At 45.4% G+C, this 23,706-nt stretch overlaps 1 protein-coding gene across 44 annotated transcripts in view; it reads left to right on the forward strand.

The window, feature by feature from the left end:
* LOC122801915 (ABI family member 3 binding protein) overlaps positions 1 to 23,706 on the forward strand; it is a 3,486,228-nt gene that overhangs the window by 372,098 nt on the left and 3,090,424 nt on the right. The gene's annotated exons all lie outside the window — the stretch shown is intronic.

The raw sequence follows: 23,706 nt of genomic DNA on the forward strand, positions 1-23,706 counted from the left end.
TTCAACACCAACTATATCTTCGAGCTTGTCGGACCCGAGCTCTCGGGGCCGAGGGCTGAGCGTCGGATCCGAGGGAGTTGCTGTGTCTTCGGCGCTGTTGGCATCAGAGCACACCTCTGCCTCGGCGCTGACTGCATCGGCTCCGACCCCGATCCCTTCCTCGGATCCGAGGAGATTGCTCTCAGAGGCTGGTGAGAGTGGCTCTCCTTCGGCTTTTGAGGTAGTGGAGAGGGTACTGTCAAGGTCCTCCAGATCCCCGACCCGGGCTTCGGATCCACCCTTACCCCCACTGTATGAGGGTCTGTCTTCCATCATCCGTCCATCTGGACAGCCTGCCCAAGCCCTCCAGCTAGTTCCCGTGGAGGAACAACAACCCGTGGACGAGCCCTCTTTGGACAGTCCCACTGAGGAGGTCCCTCGAAAACATCGGTGCAAAAGGAGGCACCTGGACTCCCCCGAGTCCATTACCACAGAAATGGACTTAGATGATACGGAGGGTTCCCCAAGGTCACCCCCTGAAGATGTCTCCTTTGGAGACATCATGGAAATGTTGCGTATTAGAGGGGGGTGGTCAGCCCAAAAGCCTTCTCTTGATGAGTCCGTGTTCCTGGAGGCCTTTGAGGCAGGCCCATCTACCTCCTGGGTGTCCCCTCCGGCCGACCCACTGGTGGACTTAATTACCACTAGGGCTTGGAAGGAGCCCGACACCGTGGAGCCAATTCCAAGGCGCCCCGATAAAGTCCTCAGCCCACCCACAGATAGACCGTCTTGGGCCAAAGGAACCCCCGTTGATGCTATGTTGGTGGCGGCGGCCACCAAGAAAGAACTTGCGCAGGAGAGTTCTTCGGTTCACCCGCCGGATAAGGAATCTCGAGCGCTTGACCGGATTGGGAAGTGGATGTTTGCTTCAGCAACCTTTTCCATAAGGGCGCTGAACTATATGGCACATACCATTAGGCTACAGCGAGACTTCATTAAGAAATACGCTGCAGCTCCCCCAGAGTCCATGTTGGTCCCAGACAAAAAGGTTTTTGAGACTCGAATGGCCACTCTAAAATCCATCTCAAATACATCTATGCGGCTTCTCTCCCAAGCAACGGAGGGAGCCGCTAGAGCTAGCAGAGCCGGGGTCGTCTTGCAACGTCTCTCCTGGCTCCGTCTGTGCGACTTCATGGACCCCTTCAAGGCGTCCTTCGCGAACGCCCCTTTTGACGGTTCTGCCTTGTTTGGCAAAACTGTTCGCGACATGCTGGTCCAAAGCGAAAAGGACGGGAAGACGCTGTCTGCCGTCGGAGTCCGCTTCTCTAATCCCCAAAGATCCTTCTCCAGGAATCAGAGGGGACAAAAGAAGCTGTGGTTCCGTAAGTCTCAGCAATCCCATCCTGCTGCGGACCACTCGTCCTCCAGAGGCAGAGATGGACAAGGTGGACACCGGCCCAGAGGCAGAGGGGGGCCATTCGGATCTAGAAAACCTTTCTCGGACAGACCCGCGCAACAGCCCTGAGGGCTTGCCCGACTGTCCCTCTCTGGAGGCAGTCAGGGGGTGATTGTCGGAGCACCTGTCAAACTGGGAGTCCCTTACAACAGATCGATGGGTGCTCCGGATCATATCCAGAGGTTACTCCATTCCATTCATAAACCTTCCCCCCAAATCCAGACGCCTCCCCGATGTCCCACCCGATCAGAGGGAGGCAGCGGCCTTGGAAATTTCAAAGCTGCTAAGAAAAAGAGCCATCCAGCCCATCCCCCCAGACCAGTCCGGATTAGGTTATTACTCCAGGTTCTTTTTGATGCCAAACAAAACGGGGGACCTCAGACCCATCTTAGACCTTTCCGCCCGGAACCTGTTCATACCCAAGGAAAAGTTCCGGATGGTCACTCTCCAATCTATTCTCCCCCTGCTACGGGAGAACGAATGGATGTGCTCGCTAGACCGGAGCCAGTCATTATCAATTCAGGGTTCTTTGATTTGGCCTCACCTCAGCCCTCAGAGTGTTCACCAAGGTCATGGCAGTGGTTGCAGCCCACCTGAGACTCCAGGGCATTCAGGTCTTCCCTTACCTAGACGACTGGCTCCTCACCGCGACCAACAAGCATCAGCTCTGTGCGGCGAGAGGTTATGCTCTGTCTCTGGCCCACAACCTAGGCATCTCAGTAAACGAGCAGAAATCATGCCTGTGCCCCACACAAGCCCTAGAATTCATAGGGGCCAGGTTAGATACACAAATCTCCAAAGTTGTTCTAACGTCAGTCAGGCTGAACAGCTTGTCATTCCAGGTGTTAGCCCTTCTTCAGAGCCCTGCTCCTTCAGCGGAGTTAGTCCTGAGGGCACTGGGGTCTATGTCAGCAGCGATCGGTCTCTCTCTTCATGCTCGTCTGCAAATGCGCATATTACAATGGACCCTTCAAGTCCAATGGTCCCTGTCGATCCACCCATTATGCATGCCAATCCCCCTGAGCAGGGTGTGCAGGGACTCCCTTCTGTGGTGGTTACAGGCTCAGGAACTCAGAGAAGGGAGACCCTTTGTGATTCCTCCGGCCAAAGCCACGTTGACCACGGACGCTTCTTGCCTCGGGTGGGGGGGGCATTGTTCAGGCAGATCCGTTCAAGGCACGTGGACTCCCCTAGAGACCACATTACATATCAACGTCCTAGAGATGAGGGCGGTGCTTTTAGCATTGCAAGCTCTCCACGACCTTCTTCCCATAGGGACTATTGCAATCCAGACTGACAACATGTCAGTAGTCTGGTATATAAACAAACAAGGAGGGACCAGATCTTATCCCCTGTGTCGAGAAGCCATGAGAGTGTGGGAATGGGCGATTTCCACCAACCGCTTTCTGATAACAACGCACATTCCGGGGCGATCCAACATATTAGCGGACAAGCTAAGTCGAGTGTTCCTCACTCCATATGAGTGGTCTCTGAATCCATCTGTTGCGAAGCAGATCTTCCACAAATGGGGTCAGCCTCGCTGAGACCTTTTTGCTTCTCCTTTAAACACAAAATGCAGCGAGTACTTCGCGATGGTTCCCCCCAGAGGGGAGACCCCCAGAGACGCTCTAGTCCATGCTTGGCCTCCCGGACTCCTTTATGCTTATCCCCCCTCCCACTTATGATGAAATTCATCCAGAAAGCCTGTCGGTTGGGGAGCAGAGTTATCCTCATAGCCCCATTCTGGCCTCGACAGATCTGGTTCCTCTTTCTGCGGTCTCACTGTGTGGCTCCCCCATGGATTCTGGATCCCAGTCCAGACCTAATCTCGCACCCAGCGAGAGGCCATACCCCAAACCTGGTCAATCTCAAACTTGCTGCTTGGTTGATCCAGTTCCATTAATGGCTAGGACTCCCGGTATCTCATCCCCCGTTAAGGCCATTCTGGTGGCGGCTCATAAACCATCTACCAGGAAACTTTACAACAGTAAATGCAAACGTTTTTCCATCTGGGCCAAAGATAAAAAATTGGACCCTTTTACTGTCCCTATTCCGACTATTCTGGACTTCCTTTCCCTGCTTTTTAGACAGGGAGCAAGTGCCTCCACAGACAAGGTGCAGTTGGCGGCCATCTCCCATTTTCATGTGGGGGACGGCATAGGCTCCTTAGCATCTACTAAGTTGTGCAAAACCTTTTTAAGAGGCGTTTTTCTTTTGAAACCACCTGTCAAGACCCCGTGGGATCTCACTCTGGTCTTACAAGCCTTAACGAGACCACCTTTTGAGCCGGCGGCCTCGGTTCCGTTAAAGTTCTTGTCTTGGAAAACTGCTTTCTTAGTGGCTATTACTTCGGCCAAGAGAGTTTCAGAATTACAAGCTCTGTGTATTAAACCTCCGTACCTTATTTTTCACAAAGATAGAGTGTCCCTCAGGTCTAACCCGTCTTTCTTGCCTAAGGTGGCTACAGAATCAAACATTAATCAATCAATAAATCTTCCTGTATTTTTCCCAAATTTTCACAACAAAGGAGAATATACGTTGCACAAATTGGATGTACACAGACAACTGTGTTTTTACTTGCACAGGACTAGAGAGTTTCGCAAGTCGGACCAGTTGTTTGTCTCTTATGCAAAATCAGCCATGGGCAAGGCAATTGCTAAAGTGACTGTAGCAAATTAGATCTGTCAGTGCATTATGCTGGGATACACCTCATCTGGGAAGCCAGCTCCGGTTGGCGTCCGTGCTCATTCCACAAGATCTGTATCTACCTCAACAGCCTTTTGGTCTAGGGTTCCAGTAGACGATATTTGTTCAGCAGCTACTTGGTCCTCATCTCATACCTTCATTTCTCATTACAAACTGGATATCATTTCCAGGAGTAGGGCTTCTTTTGGCTCATGGTGCTTGGAATATCCTTCCGTAAGGACCACCCAGGTTCTATAGGTTAGCTGGGGACTCTGTCCCACAGGTTGCAGATCAAATGAAGTAACTACTTCAGATATAGAAGTTATGTACTCACCATAACGTTCCATCTGAGTAGATACTTCATTTGTCTGCAACCACTTCTGCCATCCCAGAACCTCGGGAAATTTCTCTGATCATTTGGAGTTGGTTTCTGTCTCGAGTTGGTGAGGCAAAAAAAAAAAAACGATCTGAGGTAATGTGGTTGGTACTAGGGATTATGGGTAGGGGGAGGAGCTAGGAGCTCGGATCTTGGAGCTTGGAAAGCTGCCGGATCGGATCCGAGGTCGGATCCGACACCCACAGGTTGCAGACAAATGAAGTATCTACTCAGATGGAACGCTATGGTGAGTACATAACTTCTATTTATCTGAAGTAGTTTACTTCATTTGGTCTTCAACTGGTGGGTTACGGATCCGTATCGGATCCGAGATGGCAACTTTTACTAGCATCTGCTCCGAGCTCCAAACTCCTCCCCTTACCCCTAATGCACCTCCACTGCCTTCCATCCCCAGATCTCATTTGCCGCGAATAGCTTATGCATCGTAATCTCTTGAGCTCCAACTTTTTCAAGTGGGTAAAATCCTTTTGAATATCCTTTTTCTTTCAAAATTTTTAGGTATTGTTAGTATAGGTTCCTCTTTCTCATCCCCTCGCTTGGTGTGTCGAGTTATAGTGTTTTAGGGTAGTTAGAGTAGTATGTATTGTGTGGATTGTTGCTTCCCCTCCCCCCCTCAGTGTTTTCTGTGTACGAGTGTGGTGAGTGTGTGTGTCAGAAAAAAAGAAACAACCTTTTTCTCTTCATCTTTCTTTCTACTGATAGTATGGCTGACAAGCCTATTTTCAAACGTTGCAGTCAGTGTGGCCATAAATTATCCCCTGCGGATGGCCACACTCTGTGTGTTATGTGCTTGGGCATGGCCCGAGTGTGGACTGCACTATTTGTGCGGGATTCAACCCCTCCACTATTAAGGATAGGAAGGCCAAGTTGGCCCTCAAAGGCCTTCTTCCCCCTTCAGAGACTGTTTCCTCATCTTAGACTTTGGTCACAGCAGCTGCTGTGGCCTACTCTCCTTCCTCTCTTCCCCTGGCTTCTCCTCCCTCCCAGGCTGGGACTCAAACTCCTATACAAAAAGCCTTTGGAAGCAGAGCGGAAAAGGGGCAGAGAGAAGGAGAGAGAGGCGAAGGTGAGGGAAAAGAGAAAGAGGTCTTTGGACCTCCCTTCACCTGTGAAAACGTTACAGATCCATGACTCCCCTTGGCTCTGATCTCCGAGGTTCTCTCCGGAGCCGGAGGAGACACGTTCAGCTTCTAGGGCCTCAGTGCCCCGACCCGCCAGGTCGGAGTCTGTGGCCTTGTCGAGGTCCACCCGGTCTTTGTCTGAGGTTGATAGGGATAAAATGATGAGGAGGTTTAGCCGTACTCTGATCCAGATGGGGGTCTTGCCAGCCCCCTCTCCCTCAGGAAGGGAGAGCTCGCTTCCTTTTTTCCAGCTGATATCTCCTTTTCCAATCTGACCTATGGGTTCAGAGTATTCGGATCCATGGATGGCTTTGGTCTCGGAGCCGGAACTTGGGTATCAGATCCGAGGCGGTGGAATTTTTTTCATTGGCTCCACCTTTGTCTGGAAGTTCCCTCCCTCAGAGCTCCATCCACTTCTGGACCGGCTCTAATTCTCTCATTGGACCCAGGGAGACTGGCCTCCTTATTGGTTTCTCAGTAGGTTTGCTGTCCTTTGGCATTCAACGTGGTAGAAAGGGTTCGCTCTGCTGGATCGGACCCCTGACTGCCCCTTCAAATTCCACCCAGACCCCCTCGGCTCTGTCTATGGTCCCCATCGTTTTACCAGAGGGACAGCCCATGCTCAAACAGCCTCAGACAGTTCCCCCTGAGGAACAAGTGGCTGTAAGTCCCCCACCAGAGAGGTACATCACAAGCATATGTGCAAGAGGAGGCACTTGGACTCCCTCCGAGTCCCTCACCGAGGACACAGACTTGGATAATGGAGAAGGTTCCCCTCGATCACCTCCCGAGGATGTCTCTTTTGGAGACATCATGGAAATCCTGCACCAACGGGGAGGTTGGTCTAACCCCAAACCTTCTTCTGTTGAGTCCATGGTCCTGGAGGCTTTCGGCATGGGCCCATCTACTTCCTGGGTGTCCTCTTCCATGGATCCTTTGATGGATCTGGTCACCTAGCGGGCACGGAAGGAACCGGACACCATGGAACCAATTCCAAAAAGAACTGACAAAACTTTTAAGCCCCCCCCCATAGACAGACCAGCATGGAACAAGGGCTCCCCCGTAGACGCTATGGTAGTAGCAGCAGCCACAAAGAAGGAACTTGCTCAGGAGAGTTCCTCGGTTCATCCTCCTGACCGAGAATCGTGGATGATGGACCGCCTAGGGAAGTGGGTTTACGCTTCAGCTACCTTTTTGATTAGGGTGTTGAACTACCTGGCCCATGTCACCAGACTCCATCGCAACCTGGTAAAGGAGTTGGAGGAGTCTCCCTCCATGTTGCAGGAGGACAAGGCTTCGTTCTCCGCAAGGATGGCCACTTAGTGTCCAACACGTCCATGCGACTCCTTTCACATGCTACAGAAGGAGCGGCTAGGGTGGCTGGGTCCGGTGTGTCCATGAGGCGCAATGCCTGGCTCAGGTTATGCCAATTTTCGGAACCCTTCAAGGTGTCCTTTGCCAATGCCCCTTATGACGGTTCTACTCTTTTTGGTAAGACCATCAAAGAGACATTAGTCCAGAGTGAGAAGGATGGGAAGACACTGTCTGCCGTCTGGATCTGCTTCTAGAACCCTCAAAGGTCCTTTTCCTGGAACCAGAGAGGGCAAAAGAAGATGTTGTTCTGGAAGTCACAGTATTCCTGGGACACTCGGGGCTCTTCTTTCCCCAGAGGCAGAGGGGGACAGAATGGATGCCGGCCCAGAGGCAGAGGGCGTCTGAGGAAATTTGGGTCTCAAGAACCGTTCTCCGGCAGACCCAGGCAGCAACCCTGAGGGGTTGCCTGACTGCTCTACTCTGGAGGCAGTCGGGGGACGATTGACCTTGCACCTAGCAGTATGGGAGTCCATAACAGACTGCTGGGTGCTTCAGATCATATCCAGAGGATATTCTATCCCCCTCGTGGGTTCCCCCAAATCTCCCAGACACCTCCTGGATGTACCACCCATGGAAAGGGAGGCAGCAGCACAAGAAATTTCCAAGCTGCTAGAAAAACAAGCCATCGAAACCATCCCCCCAGATCAGTCCAGATCGGGCTTTTACTCCAGGTTTTTTTTTGGTGCCAAAGAAAACTGGGGACTTAAGGTCTATTCTGGACCTCTCTACCCTGATCCTGTCAGTTGCCAAAGAGAAGTTACAGATGATCACATTACAGTCCATCATGCCATACCTGCAAGAGAGCGAATGGATGTGCTCGTTAGATGTCCAGGATGCTTACTATCACATAAAAATGCACAGGAGCTCCAGGAGGTTCCTTCGCTTATGGCTAGGAGTCAATCATTACCAATTTCTAGCCCTGCCCTTTGGTCTCACTGCAGCCCCCAGGGTGTTTACCAAAGTGATTGCGGTGGTAGCGGCTCACTTGAGGCTTCAGGGGATTCAGGTCTATCTGTACCTGGACGATTGGCTCCTCACTGCTCCCACCAGGCATCTACTCTCCCAAACCAGGGATTATTTCCTGACTCTTACCCTGTGTTTGGGGATCACAGTCAACGCATCCAAATCTCTCTTAGATCCTGTACAGGTGATAGACTACATTGGTGCCAGGATAGAAATCTTTCTGACCTAGGAGAGAGTTTAAAACCTGAGGATGCATGTCTCTCTGATCTACCACTCTCATCTCCCAATGGCAGAATCAGTGTTGAGGGCCGTAGGCTCGATGGCGGCGACCATAACTCTTCTCCCGTGTGCCCAGTTACACATGAGAATTCTACAGTGGACTCTAACTGTACAATGGTCCCTGTTGGAACTGCCATTGGCATATCCAATTCAACTCAGTCAAGTCTGTCGGTCGTCCTTCATATGGTGGATGTGCTCTCTGGACATTTTGGAGGGACAACCCTTTGTTCCAGCCCAAGCCACAGTGACCATGGATGCCTCCCAACTAGCGTGGGGGGGGGGTCATTGTTCAGGCAGGACAGTCCAAGGCCTGTGGTCCATCATAGAGACCAACTTGCACATAAATGTGCTAGATGAAGGCAGTCCTTGTAGAGTTGCAGGCCCTTCATGCCTATCTTCCTCTGGAACGATTGCAATTCAGTCAGACAACATGTCAGTGGTCTGGTATATCAACAAACAGGGAGGGACCAGATCTTACCCCCTTTGTTACAAGGCCATGAGAGTGTGGGAATGGGTGGTCTCCACTGGTCACTTTCTCATTGCAATGCACATTCTGGGAAGGTCCAACATTCTAGCGGACAGGTAAGTTGGACCATTATGATGCCTTACGAGTGGTCTCTGAATCTGTCAGTAGTGGAACAGATCTTCAGCGAGTGGGGTCAACCTTGCTGTGATCTCTTCGCATCTCCTTCCAATGTGAAGTGCAGTGAGTTTTTTGCTCTAAACCCCCTGCCGGGGGACTCCCCCAGAGACGCTGTAGTTCATGCTTGGCCTCCCGGTCTTCTGCATGTTTACCCGCCAGTACCTCTTATTCCGAGGTTTCTACAGAAAGCTCGTCGACTGGGGAGCAAAGTGATCCTCATTGCCCCATTCTGGCCTCACCAGATATGGTTTCCCTTCCTATGGTCTCACCTTCTGGCTCCGCCTTGGATCTTGGATCCCATTCAGGATCTAATTTCACACCCTTCGGGGGTGCCTCATCAGAATCTGGACAGTTTGAAGCTCACAGTTTGGCTGCTCCAGTTCCCGTGATTGTTAGGACTCCTGGACTATTCTCCTCAGTTAGATCTATTTTGGTGGCTGCTCATAAGTCTTTGACCAGGAAGGTTTATCGCAGCAAGTGGAAACGTTTTTCCTTTTGGGCCTCTCAGAGGAATTTAGACCCTTTCACGGCTCCTATTTCTGCCATTCTTGATTTTCTAGCTGATATTTTTCAACATGGAGCTAGTTCTTCTACAGTCAAGGTTCAGTTGGCTGCCATCTCTCATTTTCATGTGGGCGAGAATTCTGCCTCTTTAGCCTCTTCCAGACTGTGTAAAGCCTTTATTAAAGGCACCGTTTTGTTACGTCCCTTGGTCAAAGATCCTGTTCCCCCATGGGACCTTACTATGGTTCTTCAAGCTTTGGTCGCTCCACCTTCCGAGCCTGCCATAACTGTAGATCTGAAATATTTATCTTGGAAAACAGCTCTTCTGGTAGCTATTACCTCTGCCAAAAGGGTTCAGAATTAGAGGCCTTGTCCATCAAAGTTCCTTACATTATTTTTCACAAAGATAGGGTTTCCGTTTGAACCAACCCATCCTTTTTTCCTAAGGTGGCATCACCAGTCAATATCAATCAGACCATCAGATTGCCTGTGTTTATTCCTAATTTTACTAACAAGATGGAATACAAACTCCACCTGTTGGATGTTCATAAACAGTTATGATTCTGTTTACACAGGACAAAGAATTTTTGTAAATCTGATCAATTGTTTGTATCCTTCTATAAACCCTTTTTGGGGAACCTATCTCCAAAGTCACTATTGCTAGATGGATTTCTTCATGCATCCTTCAGGTCTATAAGGACAGAGGCATGTCTCCTCCAGGTCAGGTGAAAGCTCATTCCACTACATCCATCTGTGGCCTTTTGGTCTAGAGTGTCTTTGGATGATATTTGTTCTGCAGCTACTTGGTCCTCATCTCATACATTTATTTCTCACTACAAATTGGATTTGACTTCCAGAAGGAGAGCCTCCTATGGTTCCGCAGTGCTCCAGAATATCCTTCCATGAGGGCCTCCCAAGAGTTTAGTAGCTGGGGACTCTGTCCCACAGGTTGAAGATCAAATGAAGTAAACTACTTCAGATAAAGAAGTTATGTACTCACCATAACATTCCATCTGAGTAGTTGTACTTCATTTGTCTTCAGCCATCCCTCCCTCCTTCCCCAGGACCTTGGCATATGATCAGCCTATGGGCTGCAGTATAGGTCACAAGTATTTTTTTCAGGTCAGGTTATTAGTATAAGATTCAGCAAACTCGATCTGGGGATGGAAGGTGTGTGGAGGTGTATTATGGGTAAGGGGAGGAGTTTGGAGCTCGGAGCAGATGCTAGTAAAAGGTGCCGGCTCGGATCGGATATGGATCCAAAACCCACAGGTTGAAGGGAAATGAAGTACAACTACTCAGAAGGAACGTTATGGTGAGTACATAATTTCTTTTTTTTTTTTTTACAGCTGCAAAACACAGTTTTCATATAAATAAAATAAATTTTGCATCATACAAAAAAGTTAATTTCGCATCTTTAAACATGATCTTCAAGCTATTAAGATAGGGTATTGTGTTGGGGAGTAAAACCTGGCAGTACTGGCCAGAAAATGACAGTGACTGAATTAAAAACAGTGTTCTTTCTCTCTCTCTCTGTGCGCTAGTAATCTCTCCCTGACTTTCTTTTTGTAATATAAAATGTGTTGTGCTATTTCTAGACAGCACTTGCCAAGTGCTTTGTCTTTGAAAAGTGGCAAAACACTTTTTTTTTCTGTAGCTAGTAGTTTATGGAGCAGATAGATCTCCATGTACCGCAAAGAAGTATGATCGGGTCTCCAATCATACCCAGCAATTATGTGTTCTCAACATGGATGCCAAATACCATGATTCACCTCATGCTTCATTCTCAAGGTGAATTTTCTTGGCATCCTTATACAGAGCAGATAAAACCATGGCTATGATCAGAAACCTAATCATAATCCTCTATATTTTGCATCATGTGGCGGAGAGCAAAAACTCACACTTATACACATATAACCAAAAAAGGCACTTGTTTGTTTGTATGGTCTGTATGTTTGTGTGATCACAGGGTGCGATGATGGAGAACACTGGACTGTGCATAAGTACTAATATCAAGAATACAGATGCCAGTATGCAGATGCTGGTATAATATATATTTTTAAGATTTTTTTTATCTACGTAAAAGTTAGTAGAGCAACAATGTTTGTTTCATTAAAGTGTATTTTCTGAGTATACGTTCATAGATGTTTACTAGGCTAATGACCACAATGACCTTTTAAGCCTAGTCATGCATCCCAAATCTCTAACAAGTTCTTATACTCTTGATAAGTGTAAGCAGAGGCTTGGGAGATGAAACATTTACAAGCAGGACCCTGTAAAATTAACAATTTACAGTCTGCATGTGTCCATTAAGGATATAGGTGCCAAACCAGGGATGAATTTCCTGCTCCCCATCCAACTGCCCAAGTTACACTTGAACTGGGTTAGGGAGGAACTCTGCTTCACATGGATGGGGAGTCTGTTCCAGAGATGAGTGGTCTCTGGGATACATGCCTGTCTCTCCAGCAGGTCCTCTTCGTATCACAGACAAGGTTTAAGTCTTTATAATGGGTAATTCTGGTGCTGTTTGTTTTGTGAATATGCAGGAGGTCCATCAGAGTGGGGTCTGACAATGCCCTGTATGCCAGGCATAGATCTCCCCTCAGCAGCCTGTAAGAGACAAAATACAGGGATAGGGCCTTAAGGCAGCCTGCATAGGACATTTTATTTGCATCCTGCATTCTTTCAGTGAGGAACCTCTATGGACATTATGACAACCCTTCTCTGGGTCAGTAATCAAGAAGCCTGAATCCTTATAACCTAATCCTATTCCCTATCCTTTATTTTGATATTTTAGTTTCTGTCACTATTGCTACTGTCCTTCTCTCCTGCCTTTAACAGGCCCTTCCTTACCACTTGTGTTATTTTTTTTAAATAGTATCATTGGTATTCTCTCCCTTTTCTCTCCCTTAATTTGTTTTTTTCTATAGGATAGCCTTGTTGCCTTATTATGTCAGACAAAGCTAAGTTGGGGTTTAAACAGTGTGACAAGTGTGGGTGTAAGATGCCTAACTCAGATACACATGCTCGTTGTGTCTACTGTTTGGGTGTGGATCATATTAAAGCTGACTGTGTCATTTGTGCTAGTTTTAGTAATCGTACACTAGCAGAACGTAAAAATAAACTTATTTTAAAAGGTTTACTCAAGACACCTTTTTTGGAGGCTCTATCTGGGTCAGAGGTCTCACCCCCTCCGAAGACCAAAAAACATAAGGAAAAACGGAGTCACTCGGTTCCTGCATCTCCGTCAGTTATGGAAACGAGTCAGCGCCATGCTTCACCAGCGCCTTCTGCGCAGACCTCTTCGGCACCAGGGTCTGTGTTCTCTCCCTCGGTGCCGTCCATTCTCCCCCTAAATAAAAATAACATGCTTTATATATTTTTTATTTTTAATACACCAGGTATAAATAAATTTACTGTTGATTGAGCAGTGAAGGATGAAGGTTTTTTATTTAGGGAGAGAATGTATTATATTGTTCTTTAGTCAGGGCTTTTAACTCTGTATTTTTAACAATGGTAGAACTTTTATCAAGTGATGTGTTAATTGAACATTGTTGAGGTTTAATTCAGACACTGGTCACATGCCTGGATTGTGGAAACATTTGAGTGTTTATGAAGTTGATTCTTTTATCTGAAGAAGTCCAGCCACTGTGTTGGATGAAAAGCGCTTAATAAAAGGGCAAGATACTCTTCAACTTACGACCCTTTTTTGGGGCAGGGATTTAGCCCCTTTCTACAAAGACCTGATTCTCCTTCAGCAGCCTCCTTTAGATCCACTAAGAGTTTTTCTGAATTAGATCTAGTGCGGGTTGTGGACCAGCTTCTGGCAGCTAGGGGATTGCCCATTCCAGCTAGACCTTCCGTCTCTCTTGGCTCGGAATCTTTTGCTGCATCTTCTTCTGTTTATCCTGCTCCGGCCTTTACCCAGATCACGGAGATCTCGGTACCGATGTCCACTCCGGTGCATACTATCTCGGCTCCAACAGCAGTGTTTCCCCTGTCGGCACCGACCACCCTTGCTGCATCTCTCTTGGAGCAGTGCTTGGACCGTCCGTACCTTGGTACGTAGCCCGGCGCCTATTTTCTCGCTGGTGCCATTTATGTCCATGGCTCCGACTGCTTCCAGTTCCCTCAGAGCTCTTCACCTGGATCCCGGTTCCAAGGTTGTCTCTCCCGGTTCCGTGCTCCCATCCCTCCTCGTGTGGGCCTGCTGTCCAGGTGATGGAGAGGGTTCTTCTCTCCGAAGGCTCGCAGTCAGCACCAGTGACATCAGTATTAGTACCGCCCCGAGCATGCTCCTTTCCCAACCATCCCTTTCTGCACAATTGTCATTGCTAACTTCACCCACTCGACCACATGATATGTCTTACAAACCGTTGCAAGGAAGAAATGCTATGGTGGATGAAGCCACAAATGAATCTTTGGTGTCGACCATTCTGTCTTCCCCAGCCCACAGCCATGGTGACCACAGACGCTTCACTGTTAGGGTTGGGGGGGAATTTCCAGGGAAAGACTGTCCAAGGCACCTGGTCCCCCATGGAGGTCAACCTGCACATAAATGTCCTGGAATTGAGGGCAGTTCTCTTAGCGTTGCAAGCGTTGCATGCATCTCTACCCTCTGGGACCATTGCAATTCAATCAGACAACATGTCAGTCGTCTGGTATATCAACAAGCAAGGCGGAACCAGGTCTTACCCCCTGTGTCATGAAGCCATGAGGATTTGGCACTGGGCAATAGCTTCCAACCGCTTTCTTATAGCAATGCACATTCCCGGGAGTTCCAACCTTATTGCAGACAATCTGAGCAGGAACATCCTGATGCCTCACAAGTGGTCCCTCAACCCTGTAACAGCGGATCGGATCTTCCAACGCTGGGACAAATGCAGAAGCTATTTTGCCCTGATCCCCCCCCAGGGGGAACCACCAAGGGATGCTCTAACGCACGATTGGCCCCTGGGTCTCCTGTATGCCTTTCCCCATTTCCTCTCATTCCAGAATTTCTCCAGAAAGCTCAGAGGTTGAGAAGCATGCCCCCTACTGGCCCCGTCAAGTCTGGTTCCCATTTCTATGGCCTCATCTCATTTCAAGCCCGTGGTTCCTGGATCATTCTCAAGACCTTTTATCTCATCCTTAGGGACTGATTCATCCGAACTTGCACAGTCTCAAGCTCACAGCCTGGTTCCTCCACTTCCAAAGGTTCCCAGGCTGCCTGACATCCCATCTCCTGTTCGTGAAATTCTTTTGGCCTCACACAAACCCTCCACTAGGAAACCAAAAAAAGTGGTAAAATGGTAAAATAACACAAATAAAACAACGTGAAAGAGAAAAAAACAACGGTAAATAAGCGTAACCAATGTTTTTAATGCGCTCGTAAAAAACTTCATCAGAATACAAAATAACCACAATTCAATGCATTTAAATAGTCAAATAATTAGCAAACAATTAATCAATTAAAATCAATCAAACAATTTAGTTTTTTTTAAAAAAATATTCACTTTAAAAAAAGTCAAATGAATCGTCTGATTTAAGTTTTATCTGCCACATAGTTTCACGCTGCTCTAAAAAATTTTTAAAATCTCCAGCTCGGAGATCAGCATGAACGACTTCTAAAACTGAGAACAAAAGATTCTGGTATTTAAACAGCGGGTGGTCATGCCAATGAGTATAGGGGACAGAACAAACCAAATGTAATGTAACCCACTTTTTTTTTTTGTCAGCATATAAAAGGGTACTTTAAAAGTGTTGTCAATGGTATTATTTTAATGTAAAAGGTCTCTGAAAAAAATCACGACTGTTGCAACTGCAGCAATGCATCCCATGCATCCCATTGGTATTGATGGTTGGTGCAACTGACATTTTGCTTTCAAAAAATTCCCTTCAAGTAACGGCGGTTCCTGAAGACAAAATTTAGGACTTTCACAAAGTCCTTCTAATCTCTTCATTACCTTAAATATTTTTTCCAGTTCAACAGCCCATCTGCCTAATCAAAGAGCCATCGAACACAAAGCATCGGTGTATAAACACTCCCGTGTGCCTTCTGGTTCTGACCGTTGTTTGTCTATAAAAACTTCGTTGATACAGTAAAAAATCCTTCGATGATGAAAAAAAAATCATCAAATATAGCGAAAAAAAACTTGATGTTAAATTTGTTTGCTGGAGCCGCAGCTGGAACCCCATCGCCCCCCCCCTTCTGCCTGTAATAATTATTAAAAAAAAAAAAATGTTGTTTCCAAAATTAACTCTAAAAATAACCTGATAGTTGTTAATGAGCATACACTGTTCCTCAAATAAATCTGATTTTGTTGTGCAAAATGAGGTGTAAAGGTAGATGGTTTTGCAAAGACTTATAGAATTTTTTTTTGAAATATATTATAGTGTAACATTGCCCTTAGGTAGGAAAAATAAAAATAAACCATACTTCAACACACATTGATCAGAAAAAAAGAAAAACAATGCTCAAATTAATGATGTTAAACTGGTCAAAGTCCTTTCTAAAAGTTTTCGCTGGAAGAACTGGACCCCAGAAAGGTCGACTCGCGAGTCAGAACAGTGTTCCTGTGCTGTAGGCGATATATAGTCGCGCGTAATTTATAAACCCGTTTGCGACTGATCACCACGGGCGGTATGTTGTTCCAGTTCTTGATGCAAAACAGTGCTAATATCAATTAAACTTAGCCCGTCTCCTTTACCTGAATCACCAAGCGGATTCTGAATGCGTTTAAGAAAGACCTGTATTGTTCTCCAAAGAAGACTTCTCTCTAAAGCGACGACGCCTGGCAATAATCAATAATCACGTTTGTCGCTGTCTTCGGTAACAGTGTGTTCCAGTTCAACAAAAGATGTTCAGACTCAGTTGGTCTTCGAGCGTTGTTTGTGAAATTTAGCGTTCGTTAGTTCTGATTGGTTGCATCAAAAAAATCTTGAGAATCTTGATTGATAATAAAGTAAGTAGTAGCAACTCACTCAAAGTAATAGTACTGGAAACCTAACGTAAATAAGCGTAACCAGTAGTTTAATGCCGCTTCCATTAAAACTTCATCAGAATACAAAAACCAATTCAATAAACATTTTAAATGATCAAAATAATTAGCAAACAATAAATCAATTAAAATCATCAAACAATTTTTTTTTTTAAAAAAATATTTTAAAAAAAAGTCAAAATGAATCAGTCTTATTCACTTGCAATTTTCTATGTTTTAAAACATTTGATGTTAATGTAATCAGGAACTTTGGTATTGGTGTTTTTGGTATTGATGTTTTTTTTTTTTCAGCGCATTTAAAACTACTGGTTGCATTTACATGTGTGTTTCATCCTCCACTAGGAAAGTTTATTCTAGTAAATGGACTAGATTCTCTATTTGGGCCAAAGATCAGAACTTAGACCCTTTCTCTATGCCTATTCAAAAGATCCTGCAATACCTGACTACTCTTTTACATGCAGGAGCTTCAGCTTCGACAGTCACTGTACATTTAGCAGCTATCGCCAATTTTCATAATGGTCTTGATAATTCTTCAGTTATGTCACACCACCTATGCAAGACCTTTTTGAAAGGAGTATTACATGTTAAACCTCCGGTCAAGCCTCCCTTAGAACCCTGGGAATTGACTTTGGTACTTCAGTCTCTCACAGGTCCTCCTTTCGAGCCCTTTGATTCATGTGATTTGAAATTTTTGTCATGGAAAACCTTACTTCTAGTAGCACTTACCCCAGCAAGAAGAGTATCTGAGCAGGCCTTGAGTGTCAAGAGTCCTTACTTGATCTTCTACACAGATAGGGTGTCCCTTCGTACTGACCCTTCTTTCTTGCCCAAGGTCATTTCTGGCTTTTCCATTAACCAATCCATTGACCTGCTGGTTTTCTTCCCTCAGCATTCTAATAGACGGGAGTACCTCTTGCACACCCTTGATGTGCATCAGCAGCTTTGTTGTTATTTGGACAGGACTAAATCTTTCAGGAAAACAAATCAATTGTTTGTGGCATTTGCATGACCCAGACTGGGTAAACCTATTTCCAAAGTGACTTTATCCTCCTGGTTTAGAAATGTAATTACCTTTATCTACCAATAGAATAAGCTATCCTTACCTTCCAGATTAAAGGCTTATTCTACCAGATCTATGGCTACTTCTGTAGCATTTCATTCCAGAGCCTCTATGGATGATATCTGCACAGCAGCCACTTGGGCAGGACCTCATACCTTTATATCTCATTACAAGTTGGATTTGGTCTCTAAGTGATGAGCATCTTTTGGTTCTATGGTGCTCAGGTGCTCAGGAATATACTTCCTTAGGGCCAACCATGACTCAAGTAGCTGGGGACTTGGTCCTATTTGTAATGAATGAACAAAGATTTGCAACATCAGATAAAGAAGTTATGTCTTACCATAACGTTCCATCTGTGTTGTAGATTTTTGTTCATTCATTACTTCCTGCCCTCCTTCCCCCTGCCTGGACTCCTGGTGGACTTTAGGAAATCCTGGTTAGGGTATTTGCTCAGACAGAGCCTCCTACTATTTTTTCTATTACTACATCTATTATCTAAGGGTGGGCAAACTCGATCTGGAGTAACTAGGAGAGGGGCATTATGGGTAGGTCTTAGCTGAGAGTTTTTGGTTGGCGCGAGCTTGGAAATGGCCGTATCGGTTCCGAGGATGGAACAGAGGTCCTATTTGTATGAATGAACAAAGATCTACAACACAGATGGAACGTTATGGTAAGACATAGCTTCTTTTTTATATCTTGTACTGTCTGTACTTTGGCCGGGTTTGTAAACCAATTTTTTGATTGGTCATTGGATCTATTTATTGCACTACACTACATCGCCTATCTACCACAAGAGTGGTTTGTGGCCCAGAAATTGTAATTTATTGGCCATTTGGGCAGTTTTTCCATAGCTTTCAACTTTCTGATTTAAAAGCCCGAGTTTGCGCTTGTTTCCCACCTTTCCTGTAACTAGTCTAGTCCAGATACAGATTTGCTGTATCCATGACTGTTTGTAAGCTTCTGAGCCCCCCAAGCCTTTCTGTGTTGGAGGGAAGCATTCTAGCTTATCAGTGGGAGACAAGATCCAGGTACAGATACTTAGTTTTAGCACTTGAATTTGCTTATTCGTGCTCAACACTTGTTGAAAACTTGTTAGCACTAAATAAGCTACAAATTACTACAGCACTCAACCTTCCTCTTTACCTAGAGGAAAACAGTTTTTGTACTTACTTTCCTCACTTGCTTAGAGAAAAACAGCTCTTATACTCACTTTCCTCACTTGTGTAGAGGAAAGTAGTTTTTTTATTCAGGCATGTCCAAGGATCAGCTCCCAGTGTTCTCTCCTGTCTATCTGATGAATCTGGGCATCTTGGGGCAATGTAGCAATTGCCTCATGTACACAGACAACCCTCTCCTCCTACCACCCAACACCACAACCTGTGAGAGATGCACTTATCTAGGCAAACTGGAGGTAAATCTCTCTCAAACCAAGACTGAACTTGACAGTCAAGAGGAGAAGGTAAACACTTGCAACACACCACACTCATCACATAGTCCTTCTAAACCTGCACCACCAAAATCCACACATAGAAACACAAAAACATTTGCGGAGGCTCTCAGTAATAATCTGCTCAAGCAACAGAGACCTCCAAAGCAGAAACGCAAGCAACCTCCACCCTCCAACACAACCCAAATGACACATAGACCACAGACTCAGTGTGCCAATAAACGACAGCCCATAAGGCAAAACAACATACCCAACACACTAGTCATATGTGACTCTATGGTCAGGCAAACTAATGTCCCACTCACCAGGCTAAACAAGGAGAAGGTTCCTGTCAGCTGCCTGTTGGGTGCCAGGATCCGCCACATAACCCACACACTCAGGTCACTCCACAACAAGTACAAATATGACTCTGTCATTGTCCATGTTGGTGTGAACGACCTGAGATATACCTCCCTGGACTACATGAAAAGAGACATGGAAGAGCTCTCCGATCTTGTAGTCAAGGCAGGTATAACCCCAGCTCTGAGTAGCATCCTGCCATCACCCAGAATGATAGTGCAGTACAAGGACAAAATGATTGACTTCAACAATTGGCTAAGCTTCTGATGTTATTCTAAGGGGATGCAGTATATGTCTGCCTGGGACAACATGGTTGACAGACCACGATGCTTTGCCAGAGATGGCATGCACCTGTTTCTCCTGGGATTCCGGATACTGGCTAAGGGTCTTGCCAACCCTATAGTGCCTTTTTTAGGCAAGGCTCAAATGACAAATTCACCACCATAACAGGAACAGGCAAGCAAAAACTGAGGATAATGCTACTCAATTCTAGAAGTCTAAATCTCAAAATGCACTCACTCGAGGCACTCCTTAAAATGGAGAGCATCAATATCTGTGCAGTGACTGAGACCTGGTTCAAGGCTCTAGAGAGCACCCCTGCAATGCATTATCAGGCTATAACTCATACCACACTTTTTAGCCATATAACCTGGACCAGAACACCAAAGGCGGAGGTGTGTCCATATTCATTAAGGATATTCACACCTCTAGGCTAGTTGCGCAGCATAATGCATCTGAGGTTATTCAAGTGAAGCTAACTCTGGGCAAAACTGCAATTCAATTTGTAGCTTGCTACAGATCTCCCACCATGCCCCAGGCTTCCCACTCCTCTTTTCTTCATATATTGGAAAATATTAGGGTTCAAGCAAACACCCTAATAATGGGCAATTTCAACTACCCCACGATTAACTGGGAAAACTACTCATGTACCAACTCCTTCGCTCAATATTTTCTGGAATTCATAAATTCCAATGGTCTGGATCAACTTATCCACACCCCCAACAATATCTTAGACCTAGTCATTACCAACATGAGTGACCGGTGTTCCACACCTGAAGTCAACTCCTCGTTGGTCAGATCCGACCATAAGCTAATCTCCCTAGATATACGCATCCTGCCCCCACCCACCATTAAGGAAACCACAGTAAAAAATTTCTCCAAAGCCAACTTCATGCTTCTTAAGTCAGAAGTGGCGAAGTTCATGACACCCATGGAGATGAACAATACAGTTACGACTGCTGAATCCTACACAAATGCACTCTATAAGCACTTACACGAATGCATGGATCGTGCTATCCCAAACAGAACCAACATGCTATCCTCCAAAAAAAGGAAGACAACCTGGTTATCCCCTGCCATAAACAAACTCTCCAAAAGAAGGAATAAACTGTTGCAAAAGAGAGTAAAATCCCATGAGTGGAGGAGTTCCCTGGTCAGCCTCAGTGAGATCCCTTATAAGATCCTCCAAAGCTAGCTGCAAAAACAAAATCGCCACTGATTCTAAGGGCAACCACAAAGCATTCTATAGCTATGTCAAGAATCTCAATGGCAACACATAGATCTGCTCGTAGTTACAGCACAACTGCATGAAAATTACAGAACCAACTGATATTGCCAACATCCTGGCAGATAGGTTCAGTGCTAACTTTACCTCCCTCTGACCCCCTAAAGGGCCTATATCTATACAGGAAGAATGCAGAGTCCCTGTAATTACATATATGCAGGTAAAAGCTGCACTCTCTAAAATCAAAAACACAGCATCCATGGGATCGGACAACATCCCAGGCTGCGTTTTACATGAACTTCAGAATGAACTGTCTCCCCACCTAAGCACCATGTTCAATCATAGTCTCACGTCAGGCTTTGTGCCCACTGAATGGCACACAGCAACAGTCATCCCACTCCACAAAGGGGGAGCCACCACAGATCCTGGGAACTATCGCCCTATTAGCCTGACGAGCCTGGTCTGCAAGGCCATGGAACGTATCATCATGGAACTCATAAACAAAGACATTGGTAACCTCCAAACTCAGGACCCGAGCCAGTTCGGGTTTGTGAAAGGCAGAACATGCCTTCTGAACCTGATCGACTTCTTTGAGGCAGTCACCAAAGCCGTAGACTAGGGTAAGGTGGTTCACACAGCCTATCTTGACCTTGCCAAGGCTTTCAACACCATTCCACATTGTGGAATTATAGCTAAACTCACTAAACTAAGTATAAATCCCTACATCACAAGATGGGTTGCCAACTGGCTCACTGACAGAACTCACAATGTAAAAGTTGCAGACTTCAAATCTGACTTCAAACCAGTGACAAGTGGAGTACCACAGAGGTCAGTCCTGGGACCTCTACTTTTTAGTATCTACTTCTCTGAAGTACAGGCTAACACAGAAGGCATCTGGCTAACAAAATTCACAGATGACTGCAAACTAGGAGCCATAGTAGTGTCCCCAAATGATGTGGACATCCTATAGAAGGGCCTCACTGAGACAGATGCCTGGTGTCAGAGGCATGGCCTCAAGCTCTTTGCCAAAAAGTGCATTATCATCCCCTTTGGTAAAAACTCTGTACCCATGAACTACCACAGACACAGCAGTCTACTTAACGCCAAATGTGTGATAAGAGACCTTGGGACCCAGGTGGACAGTAGTCTCTCCTTTGATAATCACATCGCCACAGTAGTCAGGAAATCCTTCTATGTGGCACACCTCATCACAAAAGGGTTCTCATCCAGGAAAAAAGAGGTCATTGTTCCCCTGTACTCGGCACTCATTAGACCCATTATAGAGTACGGCACTCATTAGACCCATTATAGAGTACAACACCACTTTTGGAATGTACCTCACAAGACATCTGCAGCAGCTGGAAAGGCCACATAAGTACCTCACAAAAAGGATTACTGGCCTCAAACAGATGCCCTGCACTGACCGTCTCAAAAAACTCCAGCTTTACTCTGTAGCATATCGCCTCCTCCGAGGAGATCTCTGCCTAACATATAAAGCTCTGTTAAACCCAGAGCTGTTGGACATGCTACACCTAAAGAAATCCCAATCCCTCCAAGCTACATGCTCTAGGGAGCTAAACCTTGTCACCACAATAAACAGGACATGCTGAAGGGATAGATTCCTGTCCCAAAGACTTCCTATACTCTGGAACAAGCTACTCATCTATGTCAAGCAAAGTTCATTAGCACTCTTCAAGAAAAATCTTGATGAGTGGATGGGAAATAGGAAATACACCTCGGGAATAACTTCTGTGGCTCTGCTCAACAGGGGCACAGGAAATTAACTTTCTTGGGTGGCGTAAGCCGGGGAACCTTGTTGGCTAGGCTTACATAAGCCTATTACCTATATAGATATATATATATATATATATATATATATATATATATATATATATATATATATACCTGCTGGAGTTCAGCTGTGTAGTTCCAACCAGACCTCAAAAGCTGTAGACATCAAAAATCTGGATAAAGGCTGTTGAGAAGTAGGTACATCTGGCCAAAAATCTGGTCAGATAATTAGCTCAAACCTGAAATAACTCTTCCAGCTTCTATTAGGCTGGTGGGATACCACAACTCAGAATCACAAGTTCAAAAAGTTTAAAAAAACAAATGATAAAATGAATAATCATGTTTTAATAGTCTGTGAGAAAAAATACATATAGAATAATTACACACATAAATATATATTAGTCCCCTTTAAAACATCGACTTACATTGAATTTCAAATCTGCGAGATGACAATGGTGAAACTTCACAATGCTGAACTCCCGGAACATCACAATTTCACTCCAGGACACTAACCACTTGACCACCAACGATATCATTACAAACCCCCACTCCCCACTACTTAAATATACCACAACTCTGAGATTGCACTACAATTGAGAAAGGGCAAAGTTCACCATAGTGGCTAAGTGGTTAGTTTAGTCTAGTCTATAATTTGTTGTATTTGAGAATAAGTTTAGAATCTACCCACAATGTATTGATTTGTATTTCTTTCCTCCTTCTATATTTTATGTATCTAAACAATGGCTTCTTGTTGTGCTCAATATCTTTAGGTAATTTTTCTTCAAATTTTTCTAACACTATATTTAATTTTCTGTTCAGTTTGTTCATTCTAGTTTTCAAAGTTATAGCTCTACCTCATTTCCATTTCTTACATTTTTATCTCTCATCTTAATTAAATTCTGTTCTTATGGAAGCACATTCTCCTGATCTTGTGTTTCTAGATCCTGATGATATTTAATCAGTTTCCCTTTCAGATTTGCTACATTTCTTTTGCAGTTTTACCACTGAATGCCTCACGTCAGTTAGTTTTATGTAATGACTTTTTTGCTTCTGTATAGTCTGTTATTAATTTTCTGTACTTCAGTTTAGATTTCATTTTGGCAGAATTAGCTAGCAGTAATTTAACCTTTAGAACCTCATGATCACTGCGCTTCAACAATGGTAAAACATGACATGAAGTAACA

Source organism: Protopterus annectens, chromosome 5.part0 (genome assembly GCF_019279795.1).
Source record: "Protopterus annectens isolate FY-2018-M chromosome 5.part0, PAN1.0, whole genome shotgun sequence".
In the NCBI taxonomy this organism is placed as follows: Eukaryota; Metazoa; Chordata; order Ceratodontiformes; family Protopteridae; genus Protopterus; species Protopterus annectens.